General features: G+C 47.6%; 1 protein-coding gene across 2 annotated transcripts in view; it reads right to left on the bottom strand.

The window, feature by feature from the left end:
- RRP8 (ribosomal RNA processing 8) overlaps nucleotides 1-9,100 on the bottom strand; it is a 290,217-nt gene extending 281,117 nt beyond the window's left edge. The window contains exon 1 of one of the 2 annotated variants that reach the window (XM_069640472.1): nucleotides 8,802-9,100. The gene's annotated coding sequence lies outside the window, so the exon portion shown is untranslated. The remainder of the gene's footprint in view (nucleotides 1-8,801) is intronic. The other variant, XM_069640471.1, reaches the window with a different exon arrangement.
- Between the last annotated feature and the right edge of the window lie 18,773 nt (nucleotides 9,101-27,873).

Raw genomic sequence — 27,873 nt, 5'->3', positions numbered from 1 at the left:
CCGTTTATTTTTTTTCTCTCTCTTCCCTTCTTACCTCCTTGGAGTGGTTGTATGTGACCATCACAAGTTTACTTTGTAAACCTCACCCAAGATACAAGAATCGGAAACTTATTAAGGATATACAGAGGGTAGCCTCTGATGAATGTCCAATCAATTTGGTACTAGGGACAGAAACATGTTGGGTTCTTCAAATACGGATACGTGAATTGGATCAATATGCAACTGTTTGTCCTATTGCATCTTTGTACAATGTCTTTTTAAGAGTGTAGTGTAAGTTATGTGTAGATGTATTTTGTATTCTGCATTTTGCATTTAAAATTCGTTCTGTGGGTGATATTTTTTTTACTGTTTTTTACAGTTATGTTTTAGATTTTTACTATGATGAATACGGGTAATTAATGAAATAAAATGTAATATGAGATTTTAGTTTGTGTCTACTGGGTCAATTTTTTCAGGAATGAACAGTAGTATGGAGGAAGAGTTAGTCACTACAAAATTGAAAAATTGTTAATCCCTATCCCTTCTTTTTTACCAGACAGACAGTGGAAGACCAGACAGTGGAAGACCAGATGAAACATAGGGGAAGGGAGGAGCCCTTCCTCTTGTGGAACTTTAATTACTTCTGCTTTCGGCACCTTAGAACTTTATGTTTGGAACTCTGAAAGAAAGCTACAAGTGCATAGTTTAAAGAAATCCCATTGTACACATTGTTTTAAGTTTAGCGTCTAAGAGTCAGTTTAGAGTTTTTGGACAAAAGACAGAGGACGCTCTTTGGTTTAACATCCTGAAACAGACGTTATAAGTTCTGCTGAGGAAGGGAAACCCCTCATAGGCATTGGGACAGGTAGGATTTCCCTAACCCCTCTGATTATTGTGACAATAAAAAGGTCCCATTTCATATTGAAACTTGTTACTGTGTCCAAGTATTACTCTTGATCCCTTAGACACCGCTTGAGGGAGCAGGCCAAACCGTTTTCAGAGCCTGTTATATCTATTTATGTGTGTTCATTCATGCAGCTACATTTTACAGACACTCATGAAGGGTTTGCAAAGTTTATTCACTCACTCGCATAGTCGAGTTTTTCTGAAGGGCAAGTACCATTTGGAGGGGATGTTTGAAACTTTTATTTAGCATTTACTTTCTTTGCAGTAAATGTCAAATAAAGGTTTCACTGTGCATGGCTCGCCTTGTGGTAGCAGCAGTGTGCCAAACAAAGTGGGTTTATGGCAGCACGCACCATTTTACAGAAAGCGCATTTACATTTTTGTCATCCGTTGCCATATGTTGAGTGTATTTCTTTTAGAATGAGTAGGTAAATTAAGTTACTCGACCTACAGGTCTAACGGAATGTTTAATTTTCAACGCCTGAATCATTATCACGGATGTTTTTCTTCAGTGGTACACACAAATGCTGTATTTCTGATCATATTATGTCTTGGGTACAAATATGTTCTGGTGACATGAAAAATATGAGTACAACATTGCTAAACAAATGGGTTTATTTGCTAATCAAGCACATTTTAATAAGCAAACTCTGCTAATTAATTGTTGAAAACAAATGTATGACTCGAGTATTCTAAGAGTTAATGGGCCTCATTACAAGTTTGCCAGTCCGGTAACTACAGTACTGGTAAGCTTGCCGGTACCGTAGTTACCAGACCGGCAAACTACGAATTATACTCGCGGGTGCCTTCCCGCTCACCAGGACTGGCCTGGCGGGCGTACCGGCACCCGTAAGCAGAGCATGTCGGATGCACCGGCACCATTCACGAATAGTGCCGGTGCATCCGGCTTCCCCATGGGAATGGGGAAGAATATTTTCTGGCGCCCGCGAATGGGCAATTACCGGGTCCGGCGGGGCCGTAATGACCCAGTAATTGCCCATTCGCGGTTGCCAGAAAAATTTTACCAGTTTTACCGGCAAGGCTACCGCCAAACGTGTAATGAGGTCAACGAACTCTGGAGTTGTAAACCCACCACTGGTGTAATACAAACCTCTTACCACGTCTGCCTTGAGCCCCTCAAATTATAGGCACTATGCTTGTGCTTCAGTGAACTTCTGTTAAAATCAAACATTGGCAAAGCCAACAGTTTTTGCTTGTGTGCAAGTATTAGGTGTTAGGCAGAAACCTGTGCAGTTCCCTCTGGGACCACTGCAAAAAAGTTCCCTCTGGGACCACTGCAAAAAGTTTAAGTCTACAGGAGTTAGCAGTAAACCCAATTGGTAGCATTCTGTACCACCCAGATTTACCTGGTAGCTGTGGCTGAGCAGTCAGACTTCTCTCAAGAAGAGTTAGGCCGTATTTGGAGTATACAAGATAGGGCAATTCACACAGTAGAACAAGCAGACACGGATCAGAGCTTGGGTGTAAAGATTTATAATTATTTATTTAAAAACACATCTATGGAAAACACACTGGCACTAATATGGCAAACAACTTCAATCACAGTTACTATAAGTATATATCAATCCCATAACAATATTTCGACAAGTCTAGGTTCAAAGGGACCACTTATTTGCAGACAGAGGTGAATGCTTTAACCTGGATGGCACTCTAGTATTCGTTAGAAAGGGAGAGAAAAAGGCAGGGTAGGAAACCAACTCAGTACCAACACTTTTACGAAACAAATGCAAGGTGAGCAAGGCAGGGTCTACTGTAAATCACAAAGTTCAGAGGCCAGGCCCACTCGGAGAGAGGCAAGGCTGTATGACCCTAAAGTATCACAGTGGAAATGCACTTCAAGTCTTTGTAGCAAAATGTCACAGAAAGGTTGGACCAGTTTTAGAACAAAAAGTTAAGGTCTGGAGGCGACCCAATGGAAAGGTAAGGATTTAAGACACCTCACGCTAACCGTCACAAGGGAAGCCAGGCGGACACAGTACCATGAAAGTGAAGAGCCAGCTCCGGCGGGGGCAGTTGTTCCTGGTGGTGGAAGCAAGTCGGGGCTTTGCCAGAAGATGAGATGATCTTTAAGTTGAAGATCTTTGCACCACCAGGGAAGAGACCAGCAGCGGAGTGCTCCGTCACAAGGCACCACCTTTTGGTCGCGGTACAGTGGTTAGTGGCTATCCGTTTGCCGGGGTGCTCAGCACGGGCAATTCGACCACTAGACGTCCTGGAAGCGAAGAAAAAGCAAGGGACTGGTTGTTCCCACCAGTCAGGGGAAGAAGACTCTCCAGCAGGGAGATCTCCTCTGTCGTTGGGAAGTGGCAGGGCTCAACCGGAGTTGTCGTCGTTGCAGGTCAGCTCAGCTTTACCCTCATCGGATTCTTAGGTCCTGTGGCGACTTCTGAAGTTCCAGTCCGAAAAGCCCTGCTTTTATGCAGAAAACCCCCGTTCCTTCAGCCTAGCTGTCAATCAAACATGCTAAGTGGTGAGCGGGGCGGCTCACCACTCGGGCCAATCACACAAGAGTGCGACCTGAGTTGGCAAGGCAACTCAGTCCAGGGTGCCTAAACTCCCTCACACACCCCCTGTGGTACCCAGACAGAATGGCACCACTCTGGAGGGCTTCTGTGCAGAAGCCCGCCAAAAGTGGAACAAATGGCTCAACCTTTGGTTCGGAGTTACAGAGGCGAACACATACGCCATTTTTAAAAACCGAGCTCTGGCAGAAAATACCAACCGGTGGATTTATTTAAGACAAATAAACCGGCGGTATGTTAGAGACTAATGTGAAAAAGTATTAGCCTCCAACAATGGGAAGAATCCCATAGGAATATATTTGCGGTCGAATATAAAAAGTAGTATCCACTGCCACCAGCCAAAACTCGACGAGGGGGATGGGACAGTGCCCCCTCGAACAACAGACCCAGGGGTAATCGAATGATCCCTACCAGTACGTCCACAATAGGATGGTTTGTACTAGTTCTGTTAGTAAATGTAGGTCTAGTAAAGCCAATGGTAACTCTACATGCCCTGGGAGACAGTAGTCAGTCCCAGGGTATGGAGTCTGTGGTGGGGATCCTCTAGGACACCCCAGTGTTACGGCACGGAGGGTGCAGTGTAACACACATAGCAAAACACATGAGGCCCTATGGAGTAAAAGACTCCATAGCCCATAGAACACATTGACATTCAAAGAAATCAACCACATTCATGTCCAAGAGTGGGAGGAAAAGAGTCTCACTCTTGGCAGGATGGAAAAAAAAACTCCAGAAATCCAGCAAAGCTGCTGGGGGACTCACTAGGTTAGGAAATTCAGCCTAAACAGAGAATTCTCCCTAACATTAGGCATTTGCTATGCACTGCTATTAGAGACCAAGTCACTCACACCAGTTTGCACATGCTACCATTAATAGCCAGTTAATACCACAACAGCGTTTGGCAAGCGATAAGATAAATGTGTGGGTTTGATCAAACCACCGTGCGCTAATGACCATTCTCTGTGCCCTTTAAATTCACAAGATAAAGAAAAAAGGCAGTATTGGATGGCAGCAAGCTCACCAGTCCCACAAACCACCCACAGGGTCTGTGAAAGGGAATACAGTATATACAGGGTTCTGGAAAGGTAACTTGCGCCCAACCCACAGATAAGAGTAATGTAATCCAAAATTACAGATACAATAATGGTACTATTGTCCATACAAGATTCATCAAAAAAAATTATTGGTGATGGACAGCCGACACGTGTTCGACCATGTGGTCGTTATCAAGGCTGTTAAAACAGTTGGCATGAGTGTTGAATGAAAAAATATATTATATTAGTTACATAAAGAAAAAAAGAGAACAGGAAAATACAAAAATGTATGAACTTAACATGAGCCATACACGATCAAAAAGTAAATCAAAGAAGGAAACCATGCCACCACTGCCAAAAATAGCATACATTGAATAAAAACCGTAGACCGTTACAAGATTAAAAAAGAAAAGAAAAGAAAAAAAAAATCATACAATCAGTGTCACAGTTCAGGTCAGGAAGATGGGGGTAGACGCTTACACGTGTATACAAAAATAAGCCATCAGTACATTTCATTCTTAAATCATGGTACAATTCCATAATTTAAGCTGAAATAAACAATATACTCATTGTGCACTAGTTATATGGGTATAGTGCCTGTATTAGAGCCCTTACTCCAAGTAAGTATTTAAAGCAATAATGAATGGCCAGTCTGTTCAACCATATTACAGGGCACGTTATGTGATCCCGAGTGAAGTAGGTCTATGAAATGGCAATAACCCGAAAAAGACTAACCAAAGAATCAATGCATGTTATAAGTGGTTATCATGCATCCCCCAAACAATAAATAGTGAGACATATGAATGGGTTTCCACAATGGTCAATCGCCATAAATTCAGCTGTGTTAGAAGAGTAAAAACAGGATTGACAAATGAAACGGGTGCAATGTAAAAAATGAAGTTGTTTTAGACCATTAGTCTCTATTACGAAATGTTTTAGAGGTAAGGGGTGAAATGAACCGCTACATAGTGAGCATACCTGGTTATAGTTTGATATTGAGAGTAAGTACCAAGTGCCTTTCCCATGCCTACACAAAAGCCCAAACTCTTGGCTTTGCCAATGCTCATTTTATTGTTTGTCCCAGTGAGGCAACATGTCACCTCCCAAACTCCTGTGACGCCCAAGAGACAAATACACCTCTCCCAGCGGCCAATCAGCCTCGGTGGGCCCTGCTCATCACTTTCTTCAAGCAGAGCATTTAAAGTGGGAGCGATTTACAAGTGATGGCTCATTTAAGAGACCACTCTTTTCGACAAGACGTGCTTAATATTTACGTGTCCAGAACTGCGAAGGGGCATTTTCGTGTTGAAAGCACGTACAAAGCACCAGTTAACTGCCTAAATCTATTCCCTCCTCCAGGACCATTACATTTCATGCAAAAAACAGTTTTAAACTTCTGCCTTAGTTTCGCATGTTCAGACTAACACCAAAAAGAGTTTATTTTAGGTAGAATGTAACATTTTCCTCACATTATGTATGCAGCGTGACTTTTCACACATTACCTTTTGCTAGGACTAAGTCTTGAAAGTACATTTTTCAAAATCCACATGTGCCTGCTGCAAAGTTGCATTCTGGTATTTGTAGTCTTGCATTGAAGGAGGTGGTGATGGGGAAATAATGCCACAATTGTACACTTTTTGCCCAGCATATTTCTATAAGGATTTATATATTTGCAGGAGTACTTTTCTATGGTGTGTGTACTTTTTTTAAAAAAAGTCTTCTTTATAAAATAGAGGATTGTTGAAAGCCAAAACGTGGGCGTAAGAAGGGAAAGGAGAAGAGGGCAAGTGAGTTATGAATATTCCCCAGGATGGGGTGGATGAGGTCAGGTGACGGGGGGGGGGTATTTTTCAAGCCCTGGTTCTGGCCCTGTGCACTGTTGTGGACAACCCCAATCGTGTGTTTTTTGAGGCCAGCATTCAAAAAATGTTTGCCTGCTCAAGCGTTCGGCTACTAGGATTCAACCCCAGGTTGTGATTTCTCCAGTGCTTATCCAAGAGCCCACATAAAAGCATCAAAGCATAAGTCTCACATTTGGATTCTGTTTTCCAGGGACTATTTTATCATAAATTGTTTGGTTTAAAAAGGTGGGCACCTTTTATAATTTACAGGCCTAGTTATTTTAAAGTCTCCTCTCTCTGGTTATTTTTCTGGTATTGAAAGGCCAATGCTCATTTGTCTTGTGCACATTCTTCTAAGGGGAAGGTCAATTGAACTAAATGTGTATATTTCACTATAAGAATTCCTCATTGTAGGTATATTCCTTGGTGACAGCATTTGATTTTCACTATGGGGCTGAGATTCCCACACTGAGTGGCACAAGGGAGCTGTACCCATCTCTGGTACTGGCGTGGGGGGGTAGTTTAGGGGCAGCCTATGTGTCTTGGAAGCAAGACAATGCAGCACAACACAGGTTCAAATCCGATCCCGTGCTTAGAAACCAATCTCTGGTATTAAGCACGTTTTAAAAGAACAATTTATTATATAACCCCCACGTCGAAGCAACACATTTTACAACAGGAATAGGAAACAAAACACATGATTTAAAGGCAGGTCTAAGCATATAACATCTCAGCAGCAGTCACCTAACTTGCAAAGTTGTCTTTGCAGGATTCTGCTATAGGATACTCTACTTCCCATGGCTAATCCTGACAACAGATTTGGCGTACTAATCCGCCCTCCCACCCACATCCAAAGGCCAGGTGGTCCATTCACAAGCTTCTCTTCCCATTTTGAAGCGAGCACCACTTGCTAATTTTGCAAGATGCATGCCAACACGTCACCAAGCCTAAATCCGGCACGAGGAGACAGAAACGCTGCCACAACCAGCGATTTAGATGAGCACAGCAAGAAGAACGGATGCAACTATGCTCCCTTGTACTCAGCTCCTATGCATTTATTATTGAGCCCTCCCAGTTCTACTTTTTTCTAGAGCTTGAGTCCTGTATCATTTTGTTAACATTTGAAGACCCACAGAATTGATTACATCACTGACTCAAGACCTCCCAGGGAAATACTATAAGGAAATTCTGCAGTAGATGCAACCTGCCCTATATACCCCAATGACAGCCTGTGCCCTGACATGACATCCTTGGAAACTGCTTAGTTTCTTTCTTTAGACAGCCGAAATAAACCTTATATGTAGCTTTTGAAACAAAAGCATATCGCTAGTATAGTATGGACAATATGGGCAAATATATACACAATAAAAATAAAAACAGTTGGGAAACTTCTGCCTAAAAAAGCAGTTCTTTTTAATTAGCAAAACCCAATCACCATATATTGGCAATGCCATCCACATTACAATGGTGTTTTCAAACAATACCTTTGTAAACAATATTCCTACCAATAACATCTGGGAAGAGATATGTTTGCTGGTCTCAAATCTCGGCTTCTCCACTTACCCAAAGTGTATGCTCCAAGGAAAATTCTTTTATCTCTCTATGCCTTATATGCCAAAATTAAAAGTCTATATAAAAAGGTATTCAACACACACCGTGTGCTACCTTAAAAAAAAGACCCACTCCTGATATGGCCACATAGCTAACTATTAAAAGTGACAATTCACATACTGAACAGCACAGTCTGTCTCCTGCCTTATTCATGGCAATGTATTTTTAAATTCCCATGATACCTTTGCGTATGGAAGACTCATTCTATAATAAATTATCTGCATGCAATATATAGTGCTTTAAGTGAGAGGCTAAATGGGGGGCTCTAGTCAGTGGGGGGTGGTCTAAATACTGGTGGGTGCAGTTAGGCACATCCCTAACTATACTCCCACCCCCAATGCCTACAGGGGCGTGGGAGCCTTTTAATTGCAGGAGAGCCAAGCCCAGCCAACTGAATTCCAGGTTGAGGCCACCAACAGCACATCACTGCTCTCTTGCACTTTTCCAGCTTACTCCCACTATCTCACCCCTCCCTTTTTCCGAGCCGCCAGGGGACCACTACAGTGGTGATAGCGCGCGGTACAAATATCCTTTAAAATTCAAGGAGCAGCGAGGTCAAAGGGCTGCACAGGTGTCACTGACTCCTGCGGGCAACCCTTTAACCACACTGTAGCCATCAGTGAAAGGGCTGCCTGCTCAGTGTTGGCTCTTTACTCAGAAACAGAAGGAAGGCCGGGGTAACCCACTTCTGAGTAAAGAGCCAAACACCCAGCAGGCAGCCCGTTTAGCCGAAGTGCTGCACGCTTTAATGGCTGCCTACAAGTGTCAGTGCTTCTGTACTACATTTACTGTTAATTGCGCCCAACATAGCCGAAAAAAGGCAGGCAGCAGTAAAGGGGCCAGGTGGAGGCGAGTGCCCAGATGATGCTCCTTCGCAGTCAGCTCACCTTGATGTGCGTGGGTCTCGTCAGGTGGCAGGGGCTCCGTGTGGACGTCAGTGTGCCCTAGCGTGTGTGCTTCACCTGCGGGTCTATGGCGCCCCCTCCCCTAAGCCTGGACACGCGCTCTCGGTCTCGCTGTGTTCATCCCGGATTCCTAAGGTGCGAAGAGCGGTCTCCCTCCTGCCATGTCACTGCCCACCCCCCACTATCCCCAGGCAGAGCCACAGCAACACGGAAAGCATGGAGACCAGCGAGCGCGGCCATTGGCCAGAGTGTCCCCACAAGCAGAGAAGCGTCCCTGCACAGCGCCACCTGCGGGCGGGAGGACTCCACAAAACCAATACCAAGAAATTCAGCAAATGGCTTCATTATTATTTCTTTCACACGCAGCTGCCAAGTTTCACAGTTCCGTGCGGGACTCTTCTAGGGAGGCCTGTTTTTTTTTTCTGAACTGCATGTTGGGAATTGTAGGCGCAGCCTTCCAATGCAGAAAAACAAAACGACAAGTTCCAGAATGCAATTGGAAGCAAAAGCCAGGACTAGCCCGATGTGTCACACCTGGAACTGGGAAACTTGGCAGGTAGGCTAGACCATATATGGAAACCCATATGGATATATGGTAAGAAATATGTATAGTATGTATAATTGAGCTTTGGCAGGTTTAGTCATGGCAATAAAGGAAATGAAAACTCAGGACTGGATGGAGGTGCTACACATGACTGACGCATTGCAACTTGGCAGCTATTTATTTTATGCTACTAGATATTTTATACTGCGTCCACCACCAACTTAGTGGATTTAGAGCGTCTAAACCTTGTCTGAGAAAATGTCATATTGTGACCCACCACCAGGGTGTCATCAGACCTTGGTCTGCGAATGTGGACGCAGAAGGGTCGGGGAGAGGAGGTTATAGGAAACGGGCGGTTTGTTAGTTTGTTTGTTTGTTTGTTTAATATTTATTATGCGCGCCAGACCCAAAGGTATCATGGCTCAAGCAGCAAGAAGTCATACAGCTTAGTACACGGTTGCAAATAGGTTATAATGGTTACAAATAATGGCAAAACATCTAGTCTAGTAAATTATTGGTGTATGGTACATGGAGTAGGCAGTGGTAGGAAAAATATAAACAGTCAATATACAGAAGAAATGTACAGTTATTTACACGTGTGGACGAATTCTGCAAGTGCATTTATCAGCATTCTCTAAGAGCCATGTGATCAGCTTTTGTCTAAATTTGGAAAAGGTTTGGTCCATTCTGAGTATGGTGGGTACTGAGTTCCATAGTTGAGCTGCTTTAACTGGGAAACTGGTACCCCCAATCGTGGATAATTTGAAGCAGGGCACCTGAAGGCAGCTAGAGTTGACTAGCCTCGTGGTCTAGTAGATGTTTTTCTTGCAAATCTTTCTGTTAGATATCATGGGGCTTTGTTGTTCAGGCTTTTGTGGATGAGGGAGGCTGTTTTTAGTTTGATTTTCTCCAGTGTGGATAGCCGCTTGTATTTTCTTCTAGTATCGGAGTGCAGCTCTAAGGACATTGGGCCTCATTACACGGATGGCGGAGAACCATGGCGCTCTTAGCGCCATGGTTCATGCCGGTAAAATACCGGCACCACCTTGGCGGAAAGGGGAATTACTGCCCCATTCCAAGGTTGGTGGGGCGGTAATTCCCCCTTCCACCATTGCCCTTCCCCATTCCCATTTTTACCCCATAGGGCTCAATGGGAATGGGGAAGGCGCTAATAACGGTACCGCAAATTGCGGTACCGTAATTAGCTCCCTGGGTCCCTTTGCGGGTTGGTTTTTAACACCTGCAAAAAGCAGGCGTTAAATCCCCCAACCCGCAAAGGGACCTCGTAGTAAGGCGGTAAGGATTTACCGGTACTGGTATTTTACCGGTACCGGTAAATCCTTACCGCCATCCATGTAATGAGGCCAATTGTTTTGGAGTATCTGTATTTTATTGGTAATATATTTATTCGCTCCAATGTATAGAGCGTTACAGTAGTCTAGTCTGGATATAATGAGAGCTCTAGCTAGGGTCATGCAGCTGTTAGGTGAGAGGAAGTGTTTGCCAGCTCTAATTAGTTTACATGTGTATGCTGTCGAGGAGGCTAGGGAGTTTACCTGTTTACTGAATGTTGAAGTGGAGTCTAAGTAAAAACCTAATGTTTTTACTTCCTTGGCAACCTTGATAAGGTTCCCATTAATGATGAATGATGAGTAGTTCATGCCAAGTCCATTAAGAAAGGATGCGGATCCCAGGATGAGAAGCTCTGTTTTGTCATCGTTCAGACAGAGGCCATGAGTGGCCATCCATGCCTGAACAATGCTGTAAATTCTATTCATCAATGCTGAATCCTTGCAGTAGTCCCCGGTAAGTGGTTGGAGGATCTGGGTATCATCTGCATAATTAGTGTAGGTGATACCCAGATGGTCCAACTCGTCAAACAGGGGCTTGGTGAATATATTATACAGGGTTGGAGAAACACATGAGCCCTGGGGCACCCCGCAGGTGATGGGGATGGAGTCCGCGGCTGCAGACAGTGAGAAGACTCTCATGGTTCGTTCACTGAGGAAGGATTGTATCCACGCTATAGCCTCGCTGGAGAAGTGGGTAGCTGGGTCCAGGTGGCTACATACGATGTTGTGGTCCACCAGGGCAAAAGCCGCCGACCGGTCCAGGAGGAGGAGTAAAGAAAGCTTTCCATTTTCTCTTAATTTGTCTATTTGGGCTTTGGATTTCTTGGGTTTCCATATCACCCCAGGAGGGGTAACCATGAACCAATAAAAAGTACGGGCAGTGTTGGATTGGCCAACACCTGCTAATCTCAAAGCCCTACAGTCTTTCTTAGGCTTTGCCAACTTCTACAGGCAGTTCATCTATGGGTTCTCATCTATTGTAGCCCCTCTCACAGCCCTAACGAGCCCTCATGTCCCGTTTCTCTGGTCAGAAGCACAACAGAACGCCTTCGACTCATTGAAAACCGCCTTTACCACTGCTCCAGTCCTGCAACATCCAGATCCTGGAGTGCCTTACGTGGTGGAGGCGGATGCTTCTTCTTTTGCTCTCAGAGCTATCCTGTCCCAAGCCTGCCCTACTTCTGGTCATCTGCATCCCGTGGCATTCCACTCCTGCAAATTTACCCCTACAGAAGTCCATTATACGGTCACAGAAAAGGAATTAATGGCAGTCAAAGATGCGTTCCAGGTGTGGCGACACCATCTTCTGGGGGCGAAACATCAGGTTACTGTTTTTACGGATCACTGCAATCTCCAGGATCTGGCTTCTCTCAAATGTGTAAATAGCCGACAGGTGCGTTGGCATCTGTTTTTTGCCACCTATGACTTCCAGATCAAACACCGGTCCGGCCTGACACATGGGAAGGCAGACGCATTGTCACATTCCCCTGGGGGTGTTTCATTACCCATATTTCCTGAGACCTTGCTGGAACAGAAGAATGTCATTTGCCTTTGTACCCCTCCTCTGTCTCTATTGTCCTCTATCCGTACTTGAGTGGCTCTGCACCCTGACAATTGTCCGAGTGGGAGCCCGTGTATCATGACAGATTACCCTTTGTGCAGAATAGGTTGGTTCTATCCACGACCGACACACGAAACCTCGCATTGGAGTGGTCCCATGACATCGGCATCAATGGACATCCCGGTCAGAGACGGACACTGGCACTGTTGAAACCCTGGTGTTGGTGGCCGTCTGTGAAACGGGACATCAACTGTTATGTGAATACGTGTTCAGTGTGCACCCAGTGCAAACACCGTGGAGGGCGCCCTGTAGGTCTACTACAGCCATTACCCGTACCCCCTAGACCGTGGCACACCCTTACCATGGACTTTGTGACTGATCTACCTCGTGTTCAGGGATGTGACACGATATGGGTGGTGGTAGATTTGTTCACCAAAATGGCCCGTTTCATACCATGTGCTGGCATCCCTTCTGCTCCTGTGTTGGCTGGGCTTTTCTTTAGATCCATATTTTGTTCCTTCGGGTTACCCACCATTATTGTCTCTGATAGGGGCTCTCAATTCACGTCCTGTTTCTGGCGTGCTCTAACGAAACTGCTTGGTGTTGACGCTCGCTACTCCTCAGCCTATCATCCGGAAACGGACAGTCAAACTGAGTGGGTAAATCAGACTATATAGCAATATCTGCGCTGCTTGACCTTGCAGCATCAACAATCCTGGTTCCGCGTCCCCCACCTCGCTGAGTTTGCTTACAATAACGCTGTGCATTCCTCTACTGGCTTTTCCCCTTTCTATGCCCTGTACGGTCAGCATCCTCGCATGTTGCCTGTCCCGGATCTTTCCCTTTCTGGTAACCCGGCTGCTGTCGTCTGTGTCCGGGATCTGTTCGCTGTCCATTATCGCACTCTTGCTCATCTGCGTGAGGCACAGGCTTCTCTGAAATATGTGGCTGATCGGAGGCGTGCTGTCGCTCCTACGTATTCTGTGGGGAGTAGGGTGTGGTTGGCCACTCGACACCTCCGTTTCCCGGTCTGTCGCAAGCTTTTGCCCCGGTTTGTTGGGCCCTATGTGGTATCTAAGGTCATTAATCTGGTTGGCTACCGCCTCTCGGTTCCTGCCTCCTGACGGGTTCACCCCGTTTTTCACACCTCTCTTCTCAAGCCTTGTTCTGGCCCTACGCGCCTCCGTTCCTCTCCTGCTCCTGTTTCCGTGGACGGCCCGGATGTGTATGAAGTCTCTGAGATTCTGCGTTCTCATTTTTTAGGGGGAGGTTTCAATACCTGGTGGATTGGCTTGGTTTTGCTACGGAGGAGCGTTCCTGGGTCCCTGCTGGGGACCCAGGCGTCTTGTTTCTCATTTTCACCTTGAGCACCCGTCCTGCCCATGGGGTCATGGCTTTGGGGGGGCTCTGTCATGCACCTCCCCGCTCCCGTTACGATCCCCGCAGCTCCTTCCATTCATACACACACATCTAGGGTCCCTGCAGCTCCTTCCATTCATACACGCACATCTAGGGTCCCTGCAGCTCCTTCCATTCATACACTACCAGTTTCAGGGCACATGCAGGTTGGGTGTCGCGTGACCAGCCTGAGACCCGAAGTCCTCGATCAAGTTACGGGTCCGTGAATCGAAGCGGAGGTCGTGTGCGGACCCATTGGTATCCATTTTTGCACTGGCAACTGCCGTAGCGAATAAGGTCAGGCAGAGTCAGGCGGTTCCGGCTGTTTTCCGATAACGTGATGAGGAAATCCCGATCACGTGGCCCTGTTCTCGGTCACGTGATGAGGAAGCAGTCAGGATAAAAACAGCGTCCTCGCAGACTCTCATTGCTTCACAGCTGTTCACCACGACACTGTTCGGCGTTTGTTTTTTGATCAGGATTCTTGGCTCATATCGACTCAGACCTTGCACTATGGACTGCTTTGGATACTCCCTCTGGATTTGGCGCCTCTGCTTGTGATTACCTGGCTACTCGACCTCCGGACTTCTCAACAGACTTCTTTTGACCTGCTCAGGATTTGTTTACCTTGCTCAAGCACTTACCTGCATTTACGTACCTTGCTCTAAGACTTTGGCAATTTCCTCATCAAGAACTAATCAGGTGTGTTCATTGGCTGGTGTTTCATCCCGGATTATTCTGATCCGTACTTCCAGCAACTGACAGTGCTACTCACGCGGCCCCCGCAACATTCCCAGGCCCTGTGTGGTTAGCAGCAACTCCTCTACTACACATAGGTAAGCTTTGTTACGAAGCATCCTCCCGCTAGACAGGTTAATACCACTGTGATTGCTTGTGCTAATTCACTGTTTCCTTTACAGCAGTCTTGGGGTTACTGTTGGCTGCTGCAGTGGCATGTTGATCATTGCTATCATTAAAGCCTAAGTTAAGGTCTCCTAACAGTAGCGTTTGGGAGGTATCCTTTAGATTTTCCGATAGAATCATGGAAAGGTCTTCAATGAAAGTGTTAATGGGGACCAGGGGGTCTATATATAAGGTGAGTGTTAATGGGGCCAGGGGGTCTCTATATAAGGTGAATGTTCAGCATTTGCGAGTTGGCTGTGGTTATTTTAATTGACATAACTTCACAAGAGTTAATGTTAGGCTAGGGTGAGATTCTCATAGAGAGATTGGTTTTGGCAATAATAGCTAGTCCCCCACCTCTGCCTTCGCCTCTGTCAACTCTAAGGATGGTGTAATTATTTGGTACAGCTAGGGACAGTGCAGGGCCTGCTGCCTCGTGGAGCCAGGATTCAGTGACTGTGATAAAGTCATAATCTTCTGTAAGGATGGCTTCAGCTATTTCTGTGGCATGAGCGATTAACAATCTTGCATTAATTAGGGCTCCTTTAAGGTTAGGTGTGGATTTATCTGTGGGCGGTGGGGTAATGCTGTCTAGAGCTGCTAATCTGATGTAGGTTCTAGTTCTTATTGTGTGGGACTTGTTGGTGGTACATTAGTAGTGTGACTGAGCTTAGATGGGTGTTTGAACAGTATTTTACTCTGGAAGTTAGAGATAACCTCATGTCTGATGAGCGGGTCAAATATTCTAGGTAACCGTGCTTGGAGTCTAGAATTTCTAAGCAGAGTGTTGCAAGGGGTCGTTGGGAGAGGTACGTTGGACTTATGCCTGGACAGTTGGGGAGACAAGGTATTATTGTCCAGTATATCTGCTATCCTAGTTGGTGTCGACATTATGTAGAGTCCCATTAGCATGAGAATGGCACCCAGGTAGACTAGATTAGGCTGTCGGTACATATTGTATTAGTAAGGCTTGCAATATGAGGTGCAGTGGCTTGACCATAACGGTGTTACCTTCGCATAAAATGAGGCTGGGTACTATAAGTAACCGGAAGCATTCACTTGTGGACTAGACGTAGGATTTAGTTAGTGGTTAATGTAAGTTATCATAAGCATTAACATAACATCAAGTGGCTATGACGTTATGCTAGGGATAACAAGCCTAGGAGCTAGTGGACCATACAACACTACTGGCTAGTTTAGGAATTGTAGGTATTTGCATTTCCTGATTGATTTCGAACGTATAGAATAGTAGACAGTTATAATAATAAAAGTTATTTACAAATGTGTGCATGGGCACTGCTATAGCATGTGAATACAGTTTGCTAGTTAAGCCTGTGGGCAATGTGTGAGGCAGTCAGCACAATTTCACATGGTCATCACAACTGGCAAAGGTACGATAGTACAGTCTATTTCTTTGTTAGCCGTGGAGGCCACTGAATATCTAGCCAGGCAATATTGTCTTGCGGAGTGTGCCTAATAACATAGTAACATTTTGCAATGTTCGTGCAGGCGTGCAATCACATAGCATGGCCGAGATAGTGTCTTGCGCTCAGCGCAAGTGTCAATTGTGCAAGTAGATGTGCCAGAGCTAGTAGAACTTGTTCACAGTTGACAAAAGATAGGTAGCTTACCCACGGCAGACCTCTCATTGACTATGGGTGTGCGTGAGTCAGTCGGACGCACAAGTGAGATCGGTAGCAGCAGACTATAGGGGCCAGGTAAACATGGGAGTTTTATGTTATTGTGATCCGTACCGCGCACCACTGCCATTTTTCATGGTCTCCAGGCACTCAGCCAGATCTGAAAGGAAGGGGCTTAGGGTGTTTCGCTAGTAGGGTCCAGAGGGAAAAGTGCAAGACAGTTTTGATGTGCTGTTGGTACTAGCTTCAGTTTGGGAAAAACGGTCACTATGTGCTGGCATGGTTTTAGTTGATTGACATTTGATGTTTTGTGAGTGTTTGTATGAGGGTATTTTAGGTGTGTCTCAGACGGACAACTTACTAGGGGACAAACATGAGAGGGTGAGGAGGAAAGAAGTTTGTTGTAGAGCCCTAGCCTCGCAAGCTCTCGGCATCACGAGATCTGGCGAGACTACACGTAGTTGCACGCACAGGGCGCGCAAAGCGGGGACTGCAACAGAGACCGCCGAAGAGAGTGGGAGCTTGCCACTGCTCTCCTGCTGAGAGCTACATGCTTGGGGACACCCCTACCATCCTCAATGACAATGCCCACAGCAGCATCCCACTGCAAGACTACAATGTTCCCATTGGAAATGTTCATTTATTGGTCCAGTTGCATCTGTTTTACATAAAAAAATAAAACCGTTTACACCTCCTCCTGCGCAGAGTTTCCTTCAAGGCCAGTACATATTTGTCGACAAGGATATAGGACACAACAAGGCGATTTCATCATGCTAGGAGCAATGCAGCCGCCACCTCCATTCCTACAATATCCAGGTAGTCCAGCGATCCCGTGCTGCAATGGGAACCCTTGTTTAGTACATATCTGGAGACGGTAGGTGGTTTGGGCTGTGCTGTAGGGGGGAATAAGGTGATGCGATGGGAGTACAAGAGCATAGGATTTTCGCAGGCCTGAAGCCTGAGCAGGCAAATGGAGAGGACAATGACGTATTTAAAGAGGCTGTGTGCAGAATAGTGAAACGGTTTGCCAGCAGAGAAAACACTGTGTTGCACCGTCTGAAATTCTATACAAGAAAGTAGGAGAGTACAGAACCAGTAGACGACTAAATCACTTGCATGCACGAGCTGGCTGCGCTGTGCAGTTTTGGCGAGAATGCTGAAAACATGATTTGTGACATGCTGTTAGTGCATACAAATTGAAGGAAGGTTCAAGACAAATTAATTGTAGAAAAGTAACAAAACTTGGACAGAGCTCTGCAGATTGCCAGGGCAGAGGAAGAAACCGCTAACAGGAGAAAAGAAATGGAGTGGGCCCGGGCGGTAACTGATGTGCACAGAGTACAATGGAGAGGTCAACGTGACAAACCCAGGCGGGATGTTGTTGAAGAGAAAGGAGGGAGGAAGAAAGAGCCTTTGAAGTGTCACAGGTGCACCAGCACACGACACGTAGCCAACCACTGAGCATACCCGACGAGGAATAAGGAGTGTTCAAACTGCATTAAGTTCAGCCATACCGCAATAGCTTGAAGATGGAGAGGAAAGAAAATTACTTACATTGAAGGTGAGGAACACACGAACAAGGACAAAGAAACTGATGATAATGGTGATCAGCCCAAAAGGGAGAAGAGAGAAGCTGCACTGTGTCATAAAAACAGTAGTCTAAATATGATTGTCATTATCGAGGAGGAACCATTGTGGCCATTGGAGCTGGGGCCATAGATCTACCTGCACGTTAGTGTCTTTCTCCACAGGTCCGTGCCGGTCGGGATGGGCCCAGGTGACTGTGTGCTGTGCCAGTGAGTTCTCAATTGCATGTCCAGTGGCGGTCATACTCGAGAAAATCTTGGTGAGAAAATGGTGAGAAAATCTTGTTTCTTTGTTTTTTTTTTTAACTTTGTTGCGCTCCGAGCGCGTGGTTGGTGTGTTCTCCCTCCCACCTCCCCTTGCAGCCTCTTCCTGGTGCACTCCTCCAGCCTGCCTCCCTGCCCGCCCCCCCTCTGATTGGCTCCTTCTTGTAGTCCCTCTGGACTACCTGACGGCTGCTCTCCCCCGCTCGCCTCTTTGCCCAGTTCCTGGGGTGTGAGCAGCTCGCCGGGCAGCCCAGCTGCAGGATTGAATTCCTGCCAGTCCATCTGGCCCAAAAGTGAGAAAATCTTGTTTCTTTGTTTTTTTTAACTTTGTTGCGCTCTGAGCGCGTGGTTGGTGTGTTCTCCCTCCCCCCTCCCCTTGCAGCCTCTTCCTGGTGCCCTCCTCCAGCCCGCCTCCTTGCCCGCCCACCCCCCCTTATCTTCTGACCCTCCTGGGCAGCCCCACTGCCCGGCAGCCCCCACGGCTAAGGGCCCCTCAGGCAAAGGGCGGCTCCTACAGCTGCGGCTCCCACTGTGTCTGCAGGTGTCCGCAGGGGATGCTTGGCGCCAGTTTCACTTGCTTTCTCCACCTTCTCCCGGCCCACCCCACCTACACCTGGTCACTTCTTTCGCATGGTGTCTTCACCTCACTGTGTTCCACAGTTGTGGTAAACTAGGGTTTTTCTCCCCTCGCAAGATTCTCAAACTTAGGTGGCCTCTCCACTGTGTACCTAACACGCATTTACTGTTGTTTTTCTGAAATGTGGTAAACTAGGGTTTTTCTCCCCTCGCAGGATTCTCAAACTAAGGTGGCCTCTCCACTGTGTACCTAACACGCATTTACTGTTGTTTTTCTGAAATGTGGCAAACTTGGGCTTGCCGCTCACTTCCTGTCTGCGTGCTCTCGTATCGTCTGTCTTCCCCCCCTCACTCCCTCCTACTCCATGGTGCTCTCTATCTCGCCTATCTTCTCTAACTGCTTCTCTATTGACTATCCTGCTCTCCTCACTAAATCTGGTAGGAAAAAGTTTAAAAAGGACATCCTGGTCTCCAACCCAGGCCTCCTTCTTATCGCTGACACCTACACTAGTGCCTTCTCCAAGGAAACTCTCACTGACATCCTCTTTTTCGTGCCTTCGCCTGACCTATGGACCCTTCATATGGTCTCTGTGCTCTCTCCTTTCTCCTCTTCTCCCATTAATGGTGGCACCCGTTGGGATGTCCTCTTGGCCTCCTTTCACTCCTCTAAAGCCATCATTAATGTCTATGCTAATGGGACCGTCTTGGTCCAAGGCCCTCAGGCCAACCTCCACCTCTTTGATAGACGCTTCCCACGCCTCATCAACTTCCTTTCCTCTCCTGCTGTCCCTCTCCTCTGTCCTCGGCTACCTTGCCTCTACCCTTCCTCCCTGCCCCCTCTCGTGCTCCTTCTTCACCTCCTTCTTCTACACCTCCGCGGGGCATACCTCTGATCTGTACCCCTCCCCGGAAGTCCTTCAAGGATGGCAACCTTCTCCACATTGCCACTCTTAACTCTCGCTCTGCCATCAAGCATTCCTCTGATATCTGTCGCCTTCTTGAGGAACTGGACCTTGACGTCCTCAGTCTCACTGAGACATGGTTCACGGCCAGCTCTGTCACCACCTTTGACACACTCCTACCTGACAGTTACAAGATTCTCTCCGTGCCCAGGCCCAACCATGCAGGGGGGACGTTGCCCTTATCTTCCCTGAGTGGATTCCTGCCACTGTCACTCTTACGCAGACCTACTCCTCTTTTGAATGTCTTGTCTGCCGACTCTCTCTCTCTCCTAGCCATTCCCTTACCGTGGCTACTATCTATCGGCCACCTGGTCAAATTTCCTCCTTCCTCTCTGAGTGGGCTGACCTCTCCTCCTCACTCCTGTTCTCAACCACTCAACTCCTCTTTCTTGGTGACTTCAACATCCACCTGGATGCCTCCTGTCCCCCCACTGGACTCTTTCGTGACCTATGCGACTCTCTCTCACTCTCTATTCTCCCTTCTGGGCCTACTCATTCTGCAGGGCACACTCTTGATGCTCTGATCTCTTCTGACCTTCCCCTCTCCGTCCCTCTCTCCACTCCTCTCTCCTGGAGTGATCACGTTCTCCTATCCTCCCACCTCACCCTCCCTACCCCACAGGCAAAGCCACCCTCATCACTGCCACCCACCTTCTCGGTCATCCGACCCATGAAGCGCGTGTCAGTTGAGGCTTTCGCTGCCACCTTCTCGCCCCTCCTCCCCCTTCGGCTGACTCCCACCCTGACACAGCCCTCTCCATGCTCCACTCTGCTATATCTGACACTCTTGATGTCCTTGCCCCCGTCATGAGAATCCGCCTGAAGCCCAAAGCCAAATGTAACTCCTGGTATGACTCGGATCACGTCACCCTAAAACGCAAGTGCAGGGTGGCTGAGAGGAAATGTCGTGCTTTGTGTTCATCCTCTGACAAACTGGCCTGCCGCCTGCTCCAAAGGCAATACCGTCTCTCCGTTCTCACCAAGAAGAGAGCCCTTATCCAAGCCCGCATCTCTGCAGCATCTAACAACTCGGCCGAACTCTTTAAAATCTGCAAGGAGCTTGCCAACCCTGCTGCAGTCTCTACCTCTCCTGTCCCCTCCCAGGCCCTCTGCACTGCACTGGCCTCTCACTTCATCTCTAAATCTCAGGACATCCTGTCCTCACTCTCCTCCTATCACCTCCCTCCCTCTCTTCCCGGCTCTTCCTCTGGCCCTTCTGCAGCCACCCCTCCTCCCTCCTTCTCTGCCTTTCCCCTTTTTTCTGCTGACGAGGTTTCCAGACAAGTCCGATCTATGAGAGTCTTGTCTAAACAGGTTCACCCCTGTTCCTCCAAAACTATCAAGGACCCCATCGACTCCCTGGCTCCTGCCCTGGCTGACTTTTGCAACCACTCCTTCACCTCTGGAGTCTTCCCTTCCCCCCTCAAGCACTCCCTTGTGCACCCTCTGCCCGGCTAACTATCGCCCAATCTCCATCACTCCCTTCCTGGGCAAGCCCCTGGAGAAACTGGCCATCTCCCAGCTTAACCTCTATGCTGAATCTGTTGGTAGTCTTCATGACCATCAATCTGGCTTCAGAGCTGCCAGAAGCACGGAAACTGCTCTCCTGAACATCCGTGAGGACCTGCTCTTGAACCTCGACTCCAACACTCCGTGTGTTCTCATTCTGCTCGATCTCTCTTCTGCCTTTGACACTGTCAACCATGCCATCCTGCTCAACCGTCTCCGTGATAACCTGGGTATCACTGGTCAGGCTCTGGCGTGGCTGACCTCTTTCCTTTCCAATCGACTCTCCCAGGTCCAACCGGGGTCCTTCCTCTCTGACATCTTTTTCTCCACCTGTGGTGTCCCCCAGGGATCTAATCTCTCTCCCTGGCTGTTCAACCAGTATCTGGCACTCCTTGCCCACCGCATCGCCGCTCTCTGTCCCAACTTTCAGTGCTATGCGGACGATACCCAGCTCATTTTCAGGCTACCCTCGGCCTCCTCCTCTCCTTCCCTCATCTCTGACTGTCTGTCTGCTATCCAGGAATGGTGTGCCGCCAATGACCTCCCTCTGCCTTAATGCCAGTAAGACTGAGATTCTACTCATCGGCACACCCACTCCCTCCTTCCCTGCAGCTCTCTGGCCAGCCTCTCTTGGCCCTCTTCCTGCTCCTACCTGCAAGGCAAAAATCCTCAGGGTCATCTTCGACTCCACACTCTCCTTCTCTCCTCATATATCTGACGTCTCTAAGAAGTCACACTACCAGCTGCACCTCCTCAGAGGTATTCTTCCCTTCCTCTCCTTCCCCCAGAAGCTCACTGTCTCCCGAGCCCTGGGTCTCTCGAAGCTGGACTACTGTAACAGCCTCTATCTTAATCTGCCTGCTTCCACTCTCCGCCCTCTGCAACTCATCCAGAACAGAACTGCGAGACTTGTCCTTGGCCTCAAGCCCAGGGACCGTATCTCTCCAGGACTGAAATCTCTACACTGGCTCCCAGTGGCTGCGAGGATTAAGTTCAAAACCCTCTGCATTGTCCACAAGGCCTTCTGGGGCCTGGGGCCTAAATACCTTCAACTCTCTCTTCCTAAATATCTTCCTTCCCGAGCCCTTCCCTCATCCGTCTCCAACTCCCTCAGGGTTAGCCGCTTCTCGAAGCAACGAGCTGGGGGTAGATCTCTCTCCGCGGCAGGGGCCTCCCTCTGGAACAGCGTTCCTGCCTCCCTGAAACTTGAGGAGAACCATCTCCGGTTCTGGAAGCACCTCAAAACCTTCCTCTTTGCCTCTGCTTTCTCTCTCCCTCTCCCCTGCTAAATCCTTCACTGAAACTGCACTGAATCTGCAACTGGGCCACTCTCCCCGACCTCTGCCTCCCGGGCAACCTCTGCACTGCGGGACTGTCTCTGTATCCCTACAGCCCCCCCTTCCCAGCACTTGTCTGCACTTACTTTGCACTTGCCACCAGATGGCCCTATTTATTTATTTATTTATTTTATTCTACTTACTTGTACTGCACTTCCCCCCTCCCCTTCCCCTTGCACTTTTCCCTTCCCTCTACCCCTGCACTTGCGCGATCTGAATGACACCTGGCCTAGTAGGATCGTTGTCTGTCTTCCCCTTGTTTTCCCCCCTCCCTGCTTCGTCGTGCCTTGAAACACTGGTTTATAGGCGCGTTACAAATGCCATATCATGTCATATCATATCATATCTGATGGCAGAGTCAGGATCTGATCTCACCATAGTACCCCTCCAAACGTACAAAGACATGGTTGCACGTCAAGAAATTGAAGTGAGAAGGATCAAACAGAGCCCTGCGATGTTTGAAGGAGCGTCGGTAGACCTGCTGGAGTACATCAACGCATGCGTTGAATTCAAAGGAAGGCGTACCAGCACCAGGGTCTATTTCAACAAACACGGCCCAGCAGTATTGGGCTGGGATGACCAGCCCTAACGGAACATAAGATTGGACCCCAGTGCAGACAATGAAACTATCAATTATATGGCCAACCTGAATGAGGAGTTCCCCTCACTTTTCTCAGAGATTCCAGGGAAGATAAAAAACTATGTACGCAAAATCAGGCTGAGAGCCAGTGTAGCCCCAGTCCAGCACAAAGTGAGGCCCACGCCAGTGACTGCAAAAGGAGCTTTAAATAATCAGTTGACGAAGATGATCAAAGAGGGGACTATCGAGAGTGTGGAATCCTCTGAATTGCTCAGCCCAGCTCTGTTGATCAAAAAACAACGCTCCAATGATATCAGGGTGTGCATCAACCTGTGCAGCTTAAACCTAGAGGTGATAACAGACAGTTACCCGCTGCCCAGAATAAACAAATTAATCCTTATGATGAAGGAAGCCAAATATTTTTCCAAGTTGGACATGCACGATGCATACCACAAAATCAGCCTCCACACTACCCCTGACGGCATTCATTACACCATTGGGTACACACGGAGGACGTTTGGATTGTCGTTGGCAGCCTCTGCCTGCCAGAGGATGGTGGATTCCCTACTCTGAGGGGTGAGAAACATGTCATATTTCTAAGATGACATCCTTATCTATACCGGTAATGCGGAGATGCATGACAGAACATTGAGGAGGTCTTGAAGAAACTTCAAGAAGCTGGCGTACGCCTCAGATACGAGAAGTGTGTATTAAGAGCTGAAGAATTGGAGCACCTCTGGTATAAAATTTCAAAAGACGGCTTCAGCCCCAAAAAGGACCTTCTCCAGTCTATAGTACAAGTCCCCGCACCAGAGACAAGAGATGAACTACGCTCGTTCCTTGGACTAGCGGAGAATTATGCAAAGTTTGTACCTCGATTCTCAGAAACCACAGCTCCACTGCGAGGATTGCGGAGGAATGGTGTGTACGAGTGGGGCCCAGAGCAGAAAACAGCGTTTGATGAGATCAACGGAAGAACTGTGAATGCTTCGTACCTAAGGCCTGTCAACCCCGAATGGGACAGCTACATAACGGCACATGCCAGTGCGTATGGTTTAGCATTCATGTTGATGCAGAAAAAAGGGGATGCCAAACACTCAGCATCAGTTTGGATACCTAACAGAGCCTTTCGAATTAGCACCCACATGGTGCCGGACCACTCTGTGTATTGTATCTTTTAAGTTCAGTTACAAAGTTCAACTATTCCTTTTCGCTTCCAATTGCATTTGCGTAGCTCATTCCAAATGCTTCACACACTGTTCTCTTTATACAATGTTGCCGCTTGCAACCATGGTTCAATACACAAGCTGGTTTGCTATCAGTCTCTCCGACTCACCGGCTGTGTTGTCTTTTCAGACGTCGCTTTGTTGTAAGACCCAAGGACAGTACCACAGTGCAATCGCTCCTACACGCATTGGATATCGATGTTCGAGAGCTCCGGGTACCTCCGACACACTGTGCAAGTTTAATCAGCCTTAGTTCCTGGTCTTCAGTTTCTTACTTTCCAAGGTTCTCGAAAGTAATGGTCTTTATAGGTCAAGGGTGCTTCCCTCCTTGCAACCCTCTCCGGTCTCACCGTCTTTCTCCTTGTGTAAAGCGGCCATTTTGGAACTGCTGTTTCCCCGTGTGTTGTGCCTCGCTCAGAGTGTGCTTTTGTACTCCACCTTTATCTTTATGGGGAAGTGTGATGGCAATCAGGTGTGTGTAATGATCCATAATTGCCTGACCTTGCTTGACCTTGTCTGACCATGGGGTTGGGACATGTTAGGTATACAGCTCTGGTGTTAGTCCATTGTCGCTCATGGTGAACTGTCCATGAGAAAGTGTTTGTGTTGGGAAAGGGGGGTCGAGTTCCTAGGTATCCTACCTGGTAGGATTGGGAAAAGGTGTTACAGGGAAGGGCATACCGCATCTCGGCCTCTGTTGTCCCACTTCCGCTCCCCGAAGACCCTTCATCCAGGTGATCCTCCCGCACTGGTCCACCCACAGGAACTGGATCCAAAAGTGATGGCTGTGTCTTGGCCACCTGGATGACAAATCCCCGGGGACTAGTGGGTGGGACACCTTCAGGTTTCTCACAGCCTGCCCAAGGAGTTGGTCATGGACAATGGCATTCAGCTTGTGTCCAGAGAGATGAAGTTGTTCCTGCACAAGCACAACATCAAGCAGATCAAAGCATGCCTTTACCATCCACAAGTCAACAGGCTTGTGGAAAGGACAAATAGATTTATCAACGGCGCTCTGCAATTGGCAGCAGCCTCAAGAATGGACCCCTACAGAACAGCCAGAGAAGCCATTGCAGCGCATCGAATGACCCCAACCGCCATCACAAATGTGTCACTGTTTCAAATGCTGAAGGGGAGGAGGGCTACATCTACCCTAGTCGCTCCATGGTTATCAAAGGTGAGACAATATTATTCGGTGGTTCTGTGACACAGACTCGTGTGCGAGTCGCATGAATATGAGAAGGACATAAGAGGCCAGCGATGACAATCTCCATAGTTGTAGCATAAGCGATTCATGTTGAAATGTTTTGTTGTACTTGCATTATGTTTAATAAAAAATAAAGAAATAGAAAAGAAAAAAAAGAAAAAACGTGAGGCAAGATGACACGATCGACATGAAAGAGTTGGGGTAGAGGACAAAGAACAAAGATCAGATGAAGGTCCTTAGTGATGCCCGCAGAGCGACCATGAGAACAGAGGTCAATTAAGGGGATCTGGTGAAGATAAAGCTCCCCCTCAAGGATCAAGTGACAGGGTCCAAGTACAGCCCACCAGTAGAAGTGGCCAGCAAGGGAACCAACCACATATGCACCGGAGACGGAAGTCAGGTGTGTGTAATGAACAGTAATTGCTTGACCCTCCCTGACCATTTTAGTGGGACATGTCATGCATACGACTCAGTGTTAGTCTGTTTTCCCTCACAGTGAATTGTCCGTGAGAAAGTGTTTGTGGCAAAAAAGGGGGGAATTGAGACCCTACGTATCCTACCGGGTAGGATGGGGTAAAGGTGTTAAAGGGAAGGGGATACTGCGTCTCGCTGTCCAGTGTCCCCCTTCCACTGCCAGAAGACCCCCCCCCCCATCCGGAGTATCTTCCAACACTGGTCCACCCCCAGGAACTGGATCCAAAAGCCATGGCCTTGTCCTGTCCACCTGGATGACAGATTCCCGGGGACTAGCAGGTGAGACACCTTCAGGTTTCTGACAGCACCCGCCCAGAAGACTAAAAAGGTTGAGAGGTATGCAATACGTGGTGCAGATATGGGGCCAGTGATTAGGCAGAAAGGGGAGGAAAGAGCTATAGGGCCAGTAAAATATTGTAGGAGGGAGCACAACGTGGAAGGGCCAGCAGTGAAACCAGAGCCAGCACTACATAAATGTCTTCTAAAAGTGTAGGCTGCAGAGAGCCGTATATTTCTCAGAAAATATGACATAACGTGAAAGTGCTGTGGCTGTGGACGGCAAAAAACTAAGAGCACCATGCATGTCCAATCCCACCATGCTTTGCTTGGTGCCGCCTCTCCAAGCAACGAGTTGGGGGTAGATCTCTCTCCGCAGCAGGGGCCTCCCTCTGGAACAGCCTTCCTGTCTCCCTGAAACTTGAGGAGAACCATCTCCGGTTCCGGAAGCACCTCAAAACCTTCCTCTTTGCCTCTGCTTTCTCTCCTCCTCACCCGTGCTAAAACTACTGAAACTGCACTGAATCTGCTACTGGGCCACCCACCGAACTTGATCCTTGGCCCTTGGCCCAGCCACTCTCCCCTGCACTGCCTCCCTGGCAACCCCTGCACTGTGGGACTGTCTCTGTAACCCTACAGCCCCCCTTCCCAGCACTTGTCTGCACTTACCTTGCACTTTCCACCAGCTGGCCCTTATTATTTATCTTTTGCTATTCTACTAACCTTATACTGCACTTCCCCTCTCCCTTTCCCCCTTGCACTTTTTCCCCTCCCCTCTACCCTTGCACTTGCGCGATTTGAATGACACTTGGCCTAGTAGGATCGTTGTCTGTCTCCCCTTGTCCCCCCCTGCCTTGTCGCGCCTTGAAACACTTGTGTATAGGCGTGTTATAAATGTCATATCATATCATATCATATCATATCATATCATACCAACCAGTTCTGGCAAATAGTGGTTCCATGTAATTTCGCAGACAGGAATTACTTTGTGGTAATTTACCACAAGGTAATTACTTCGACATCTTTCTTTTAATTTTCTTTTTTTTTTAAATGTGGGTGTTTTCCCCATACCCTTCCTTCCCCTTCATTACTGCATCTACCCATACATGTCAGTCCTCCCGATTTAGGCGGGAGACTCACGATTCTTCAGTGAAATATACTGCTATTTTTCTCGTTGTCCCGCCTAAAATAATTCTTTTCCCAATGCATTCCTATGGAGAAATTGTCTCCAGATTTCTCTGAAGAAATCTTCCTCCCAGATGCGTCGGAATGTTGGCATGTACGCCTATCCCAAACCCCTCCCGACCCCATTTTTGCCCCTTACCCCACAAATACCAATATTTTTCTGTGATTTCAGAGTAATTGGGAATGGATGATGAGGCCAACAGACAATGCCTAAGAGACACTAAAGTGAGGGCCAGAGAAACCCCAAGGCAACTTTATTATCGAATTCAGGAGCTAACAGACAAGTGGCTGAAGCCTACCAGCAGCAGCGTGGTAGACATAAAAGAGAAGGTCAAGCTGGAGCAGTTCATTGAAGCCCTCCTGGGACCCATGCAAGGCTGGGTCTGGCAGCATCACAGAGGCCATTGTGATGAGGCCATTGACATCGCCTCCGCTTTCCAAAAGGCTGGCACTGCAAGAATGCTGAGTAATGAC

This window comes from Ambystoma mexicanum, chromosome 7q (assembly GCF_040938575.1).
Source record: "Ambystoma mexicanum isolate Mex_15411 chromosome 7q, UKY_AmexF1_1, whole genome shotgun sequence".
Classification (NCBI taxonomy): Eukaryota; Metazoa; Chordata; class Amphibia; order Caudata; family Ambystomatidae; genus Ambystoma; species Ambystoma mexicanum.
The sequence above is the reverse complement of the archived record's forward strand: the minus strand, read 5'-3'. Positions and strand labels throughout refer to the sequence as shown.